Source organism: Scatophagus argus, chromosome 23, assembly GCF_020382885.2.
Source record: "Scatophagus argus isolate fScaArg1 chromosome 23, fScaArg1.pri, whole genome shotgun sequence".
Lineage (NCBI taxonomy): Eukaryota > Metazoa > Chordata > Actinopteri > Scatophagidae > Scatophagus > Scatophagus argus.
In genome coordinates, this window is record NC_058515.1 from 9400104 (window position 1) to 9406847 (window position 6744).

The following is a 6744-nucleotide window of genomic DNA, read 5'->3' on the forward strand; positions in this document are numbered from 1 at the left end:
CATTTCAAAGTGGATGGCTCTTTTGATTGCGAACATGCAGGCTTGTTTGAATAATGAACATGTTTGCTATTTGGGGCTTTTGGTGTTTGATATCAGAATCCCTTCTGAAGTGAGGCAGGTGGGTATTCAATTTAATCTATACAGTTAAACAGAAACAGGACGTCCCTCTGTGTGTTTTGGCACTTCATCATTTTGATGTTGCCACTGCGGCTGAGCTTGCATTATGCACTAAAAACCCATGCTTGATGTCATTACATGGCCGTGTTTCTCCCAGTAACACGGTGGTGACACATAATCATAATACTCTCAAAGACTGCCACTAAATATTTTAGGCCCACAGTTTTTATTGGAGCGAAAGCACTCTGCATAGTATAAGGTATACAGCCTACATACAGTATGACAACATGTGTGGGGCATCAATAATGTCTTATTTTTAAGCCTTTTTTTTTTGGACACTTAGAAAATCTACACAAGTTTGCATCGCCAGCCTCATGTGAGGATTATATGAGGCTATCAGGCTTACACCAGTCAGTGTGTCAGGGTTAGACGAGCAAGTTGCTTAACTGATCTTAGCATAAGGATGGAAGCAGGGAGAACAAATCTAGCTTGGCTTGGCTTGAGGCAGAGCATTTCCACAAAAGGATATAAGGCATGTAGACTTTAATACAAGTAAAAAATCTACATGGGAGTGATATTGACCTCATCTAACTCAAACTTTGAAGATGATCTAATTTTATTCTTCTTTAGGTGAAAATAATCTAAACCAAACGTGCGCTCCAGCGGTCAGCTTTAATTAAACCAGCAGCGCAGCAGCAGTCATGTCTGTGTTTTGACACTGTTTGCCCTCCACTGTGCAGCCACATGTATCGGTTGAATTGTTTAGCTTTTCCTTACTGACCGCCAGCGGTGGCAACCTCCAACACAAACACCACATACACACATTGACAGCTAATACATCAGTGTATTTGGAGAGGTTGTGGTTGATGAAAGGTAAACACTTTTCATGCACAGTCTGAACGCAGGATCGTGTCCATCCATCATGCAGCAATGCAGTGTGACTTCAGTCCAGGGTGTGACCGAGATTTGACAGCTGATTTCTTGGTAATGCAGTGTGATATCAGACAGAGTCAGAGTAGCTGTCAAAGCACAGTGGTCCAGTAGACTCAGCTGCTTTTGTGTCATTTGGGTCACCTCGACCCGTCTCCCATGGTAACGACACCCTTTCACAGGTCTGTCTCTGTAGTAACCTCCATTTTCACTTCACATCAGTACTGCCGAGCTGTTCTCATGTTCGTCGGATGCATTTTCGTTCCTTTTTTTCGTTCCATTTTTTAATTCAGGTTGTTTTTCTGAAAGATATCTTAAGAACTGAGACAGACCATTTTCCTTTCTTTTGTGTTTTTTCCTTTTCATTTTCAAATTTTTCTCCTTTCATGTGTCTTCTTCCTTTCAGAGGCACTGATCTGTTAGGCCATCTTTTTCTGGCTTGTTTGGATGATTTATGCTTTATTGGCTTGTGTGTTTTCTCCATCATAGTAATGCAATGAATATTTGGTCTCAGTTTTTATGAACCTTTTATATTCATCTACCATCACCCCTCACACTCCAAAATCCTGGAAAAGCTGAACCTGTGGGTGTGCGACAATCTGAGTGAAAGCAGCAGCGAGTCACTAAAGCGTAATGTCTGACGCTGTTGATGGTGTATTAAACCAAAAGAAAAACCATCAATCTAACCTGTGTCCCTGATCCACTAATGCTGCACAGCTTGTCAGTTAAAAGTTCAAAGTCTTTGTTTAACTTAGGGAAAGTTGGAAATAATTTTCTGTGCTATGAAAGAGAAATCATTCTTTCATGTGTTTCACCTTTTGATCTGCGCTCTCAGGGAACATTTTGCTCTAAAGTCAGAATAAACTTGAATAAAAAATATGCTGCATAAATACCTAAAGGAGGGGGGGTGTTTCATCCAGTTTGAAGCATTTTACAGATGTCATGTTAACATGTAACCTGAGTGATGACTCAGCATTTTCATATTCCCCAGACTCTACAGGTGCTGAGATTGAAAGAGGAGGTAATTCAATAGCACATAGACAAGGAAAATCTATGTTCTGATCTGACGAGCAGAGGGGGAAAAGGACCGGGAAAGAGGGAATTCACACTCTGTGAGGCATCGCATTTTATCCAGTACACAGTATTAGATTAACATCTCATCAAATATTAATTCAGTGGATTGGCTCTCAAGCTGCAGTTTCAACAAGAAAAAAAGAAACATATATTTTGATGCTGTGGATCAATCTGTGATGCAAAGTTATGATTTTGCGATTCTGTCGCAAAAAGACGTCTCTGGGATCGAGTTTTAAAAATGAGATAAATCAGAGAATATGTGAGAGAATATCAGAGGGCTTCATATCTGCAGGAACACATAAACCACGTTCTAATTTTAACTGCAGGTAAATGTGAGTGCATTGGACAGATGCCACGGCACGGCCCCTGTGTGCATTGTGTATTTCCAGCTCTGTGTTGAGAGGAAGTGCCATCCACGCTTGGCAGCTCTCCACTCGCACAACGACAATTTTTTTGAATTTCTGAGTACGCGTTGAACGGTGAAATGTCAAATAGAAACATTTCCAAACAAAATCTTTCTTCCCACACATCCAGCTCTTTCCCTTTCTGCAGGGGGACAGTTCATGTCATGTCACAGAGAGGAAGCACCAGGTGTGACAGCGGGAGAGCCTAACACCCTTATCTCTGAGCATCACCCAGTTCAGGGTGGAGGGAGTCGGGTGGGGAGGTGAAGTGAGTGAAAAAGGGAGATCCTGCAGGTACCGTATGACACACTTGTGAGTAAGTGCACAAAAAAACGACTAAAAGCGCGTAATCTGCTGTGGCCATCTGCTTGTCAGCTGAAAGATACTCATCAAATATCATCCTTGACTTATCAAACCTCAAGCAGAACAGGATTTAAGACATGTTGGAGAAACCTCACAGGAGCTCTTCTTTTTAAAGTAAGTTAAAGAACGAACAAGTTAGAAAAAGTTCACTGAAGGGTTTTCAGATACATTAAGCTTTTTATTTGTGTTTTCTACTTCATCCATCCAAAAGGCAATTGCATAAATTCAAAATATTTTTTTCTCAGCAGTGAGAGATTTTCCACCAAATAGCTCCATGAGTAAAAAGTACAAAAGAAATAAAATAATAATATACAATATCATAATAATAATAATGAAGAACAAATAATTTATATTAATAACTAACACAGGTAGAACACTTACAGGACACCGGACTTATTCCACAGGTGGTCAGACACAACTTCATAATGTTGCTTCATATCTGTTGGATGTGTTATTCATGCTTGTTTGCCCTCTCACCATAATGACTTTATGTGCTGATAATGTCAGTGATTATGTTTGGACACAAGTTGTCCCCAAGTGGCCAATAAAATAAATAAATCAGTGCTTTAACTTAGCAGTAGTGGTATCAAGCCAGACAGACTCTGGATATGCATGGAAGGAAAGTTTGTTGTTTTTTTGTGGTGTGGGATAAATTAAAAATTCAAAAGTAACATCTTTGTTGGTTTGTACATTGTAGGAAACATATAGAAATGAAGTTAATACAAAACTCTGCAAAAATATTTAGCAAACGTCTGCAAAGTCTTTGTAAGACACGGCATCGTTAACCAAAGCATGAAGCTAACATTAGTTTACACAGCTTGTCTGTAATTTTAGATAGCAAAATGATATAATAATCGGCAGTTAGAAATGAGAAGCCTGCTTTTGTCTTCTAATGTTCGTCTTCTAAATCTGCCCTCATTTTTACGGTGAGAAAAGCAAGTTTGAAAGGTTTAACGCTAGGCTTTTTGCGAACTGTCAATTGAAAGGAAAGTGAGTTATTAAGTATATCCTAATCGTATCTTCCAACAGATTCATGCGGACAGATGCTGACACAAAATAGTGTACTGAAACAACAGTCCTCTCCAGAAAACTCACAAATAAAATAAAAGTAAGATTTTCTAAGGCAGGCGAACAAAAGATTTCAGTACAGTGACAGCTGTCAGCATTGCGGTCCTACATGGCTCGCTTTGCTGAGAGAGACTTCTGTACGTCCAAAATAGTGTCTTGGAGACGCTACATTACATCGGGCCCCATGGTGCCACAATGAATAAAGCATGAGGGGAACACAGGAAAAGTTGCTGGCTTAGGCAAAGAGATGCAGGCGCTTCTCCCTGACCTAGATTTCAGGCATGGAGAGTAATTTTGTCTGTCCTTTCTTTGCTTTTTTATGCTTTTTTAAGCATCTCTAATGTATATGTATAGACGTGTATATGGCCAAGGACATCTTTAGTTGTTGCAAGTAGTCGCTAATATATGAGGAGCTATTTGCAGATAAATAATTAGAACCTATTTTCAGTATCAAGCATTATGTGAGACTTGTGCACTTTTAAAGGAAACAGTTTGTTTACATAGCTCACATAGTTTTCCACTGGAACAGCAACAGCATCCTGATATCTGAAAACCAATTAAACTGGAATTCATGTCGTGATTCGCAGCCTTTGTGTCAACAGTCGGGTTCTCAGTCTTATTAGCTTGTGTCCCTTGTATCCAAGCCACATCTACGCATGACCCCTCAACATAATATGAGCTATGAGCAGAGTTGCACTTCCTACTCAGATTGCTTTTTAATAGTTTTTTTAAGGTAATAAAATCCATAAAATATTATATATAGGTAAAATTATACAGCAGAAGCAAAGATTTGGGAAAAGTCAGAAAAAGTTTGTCTCAGAGAAATGCTTTCCTATCTTCTTGTGACCCTTTTGGCAGGGGGTTAAACATGAGACTGCAGATCATTCCCATGCAGCAGATGACTTATTTTGTCTGTATTTGGCTTCACTTTTGATCGAGGATTAGAGGAGGATCTCCAAAAAGTGCTAAAAATCAACCTACTGATTATGAAGTGATATGTTTGAAAACCCTGGAAAAAAAGAAGAGTTTGTTGTGTAAAGCACTTTGGACTACGTCGTTCTTGTATGAAAAGTACCATAAAAAAAAAGTTTGTTCGACTGGTTGATCTATCAAACTTTCACTTTCACACCAAATTAAATCCAGTTTTAACCTGGACACTTTCACATCTTTTGACCTGCAAATACTAAAACTTGCTACATCCTTTACTTTACATGGTGTACAGAGAAAACTGTCTACGTGTTTGTATCAGTTTTTGGCACAACGATGCATTCTTCAGAGGAGGTGCGCAGCGGACCTCCTATGAGGTGTTTACACGAGGGGTGGGGTGGGGAGGGGTGGAGGGGTGTGTGGGTGGGGGTAATTGAAATGATTGCTCTGATCTCCTTCTTTGGTCAGTAGTGCGAGACAAGTCATAATGATGGCTTATTGGATAGCGTACGGAAAGGGCTACGGTCAAAAGGTCAAGACAAGAGTGTGTTGTTGGTGACTGGGTAGGCGAACGCCTTCGCTCCCCAGCCACGTCACACTTCTCGGCAGTTAAATGTAGGCCAGCAGGTCGATTGGATAGGATGATCTTTGCAGACCTCTGCAGGAGTATTTTCATGAATTGTGAATTGATTTCTTCCTGGAAGCATAATGATATGTGTGTGTGTGTGTGTGTGTGTGTTGGGGGGGTGGGGTTGAAACTGGTCATTAAAACCCACACATAGCTGTGCACATTATGACTGAGTACTGCCTGTCAAAACACAACCACATTCACTTTCAGCTCCAATAAGTCCATCACAGCTGAAGTACCATTTATGCCTCAATGGCCTTTCATCTCGCGTAAATGATCCATCAGTACTGAAAATTATCCGGGAAACTATTAAGATGCTGCTTTTTTTCCCCCCCTCTCCCTGTGTTGAATGTGTGGTCAGACTGAGTAAATACGTCTACATCTTCATCAATATTCATTGACACAGCCACTGATCTCCAGGGGATATGGGAGCATCCAGTCTGCTAATATGTAACTAACCCCGGGATGTCCCTCTTAGCCGCAGTATGGATCTATCATCTGAACAGGAAGGCAGGAATGGATTCAGTACACGTGAAATACAGCTGAGACTGGACTCACTGCTCATTTGGAGTCGTGTCCTTGATATAGATACAGGGTCAGTTCATTAAATTATTATGACATACAAAATTATGAGATAGTAAAAAAGTATGACTTATGAGTTATGAGATACTACTTCAAAACTGTAAGTCATAATTATGACATAGATTACCATAATAGTCAATATAGACTCCAGTCAAAATTCTGAGAAAGGTCAAAATTTAAAGTCGCTATCTGCACAGAGCAAATCATTAAGCGACCTGCGACATCTGCAAAATGTGATGAAAATGATGCCTTCATCATCTGCATGAGATCGAAAAACTGAATAAACCATCTGTCCTGTATGCCATGAAAGGTCTGATTGTCGTCGCTCACGTAAACAAACAAACCCGGAGGAGGCGCTTCCCACTAGCCGTCCCTGGGTGGGCCTTAGTGTCTTTGACATTTGAGCTGCAGGGTGACGGCAAGCTGTGTTTGAGACACAGCAGCCAGCAACCATCCAGAGGGGACGACATGCCGCTCGCCCATCAACTCCCGCCAACAAATAATTCATACCGCTAACATTTACTTTGTTCAAATGCCGTCCGGTCTTTATTCAGCGTCCTGCCTGTGAACCTCAAAGTACCTGTCTGAGGTGAAATAACTGTCCGAGCGGAGCTTTTAAAATGTTTATGCAGCAGAGTGGAAAGTTGAAAC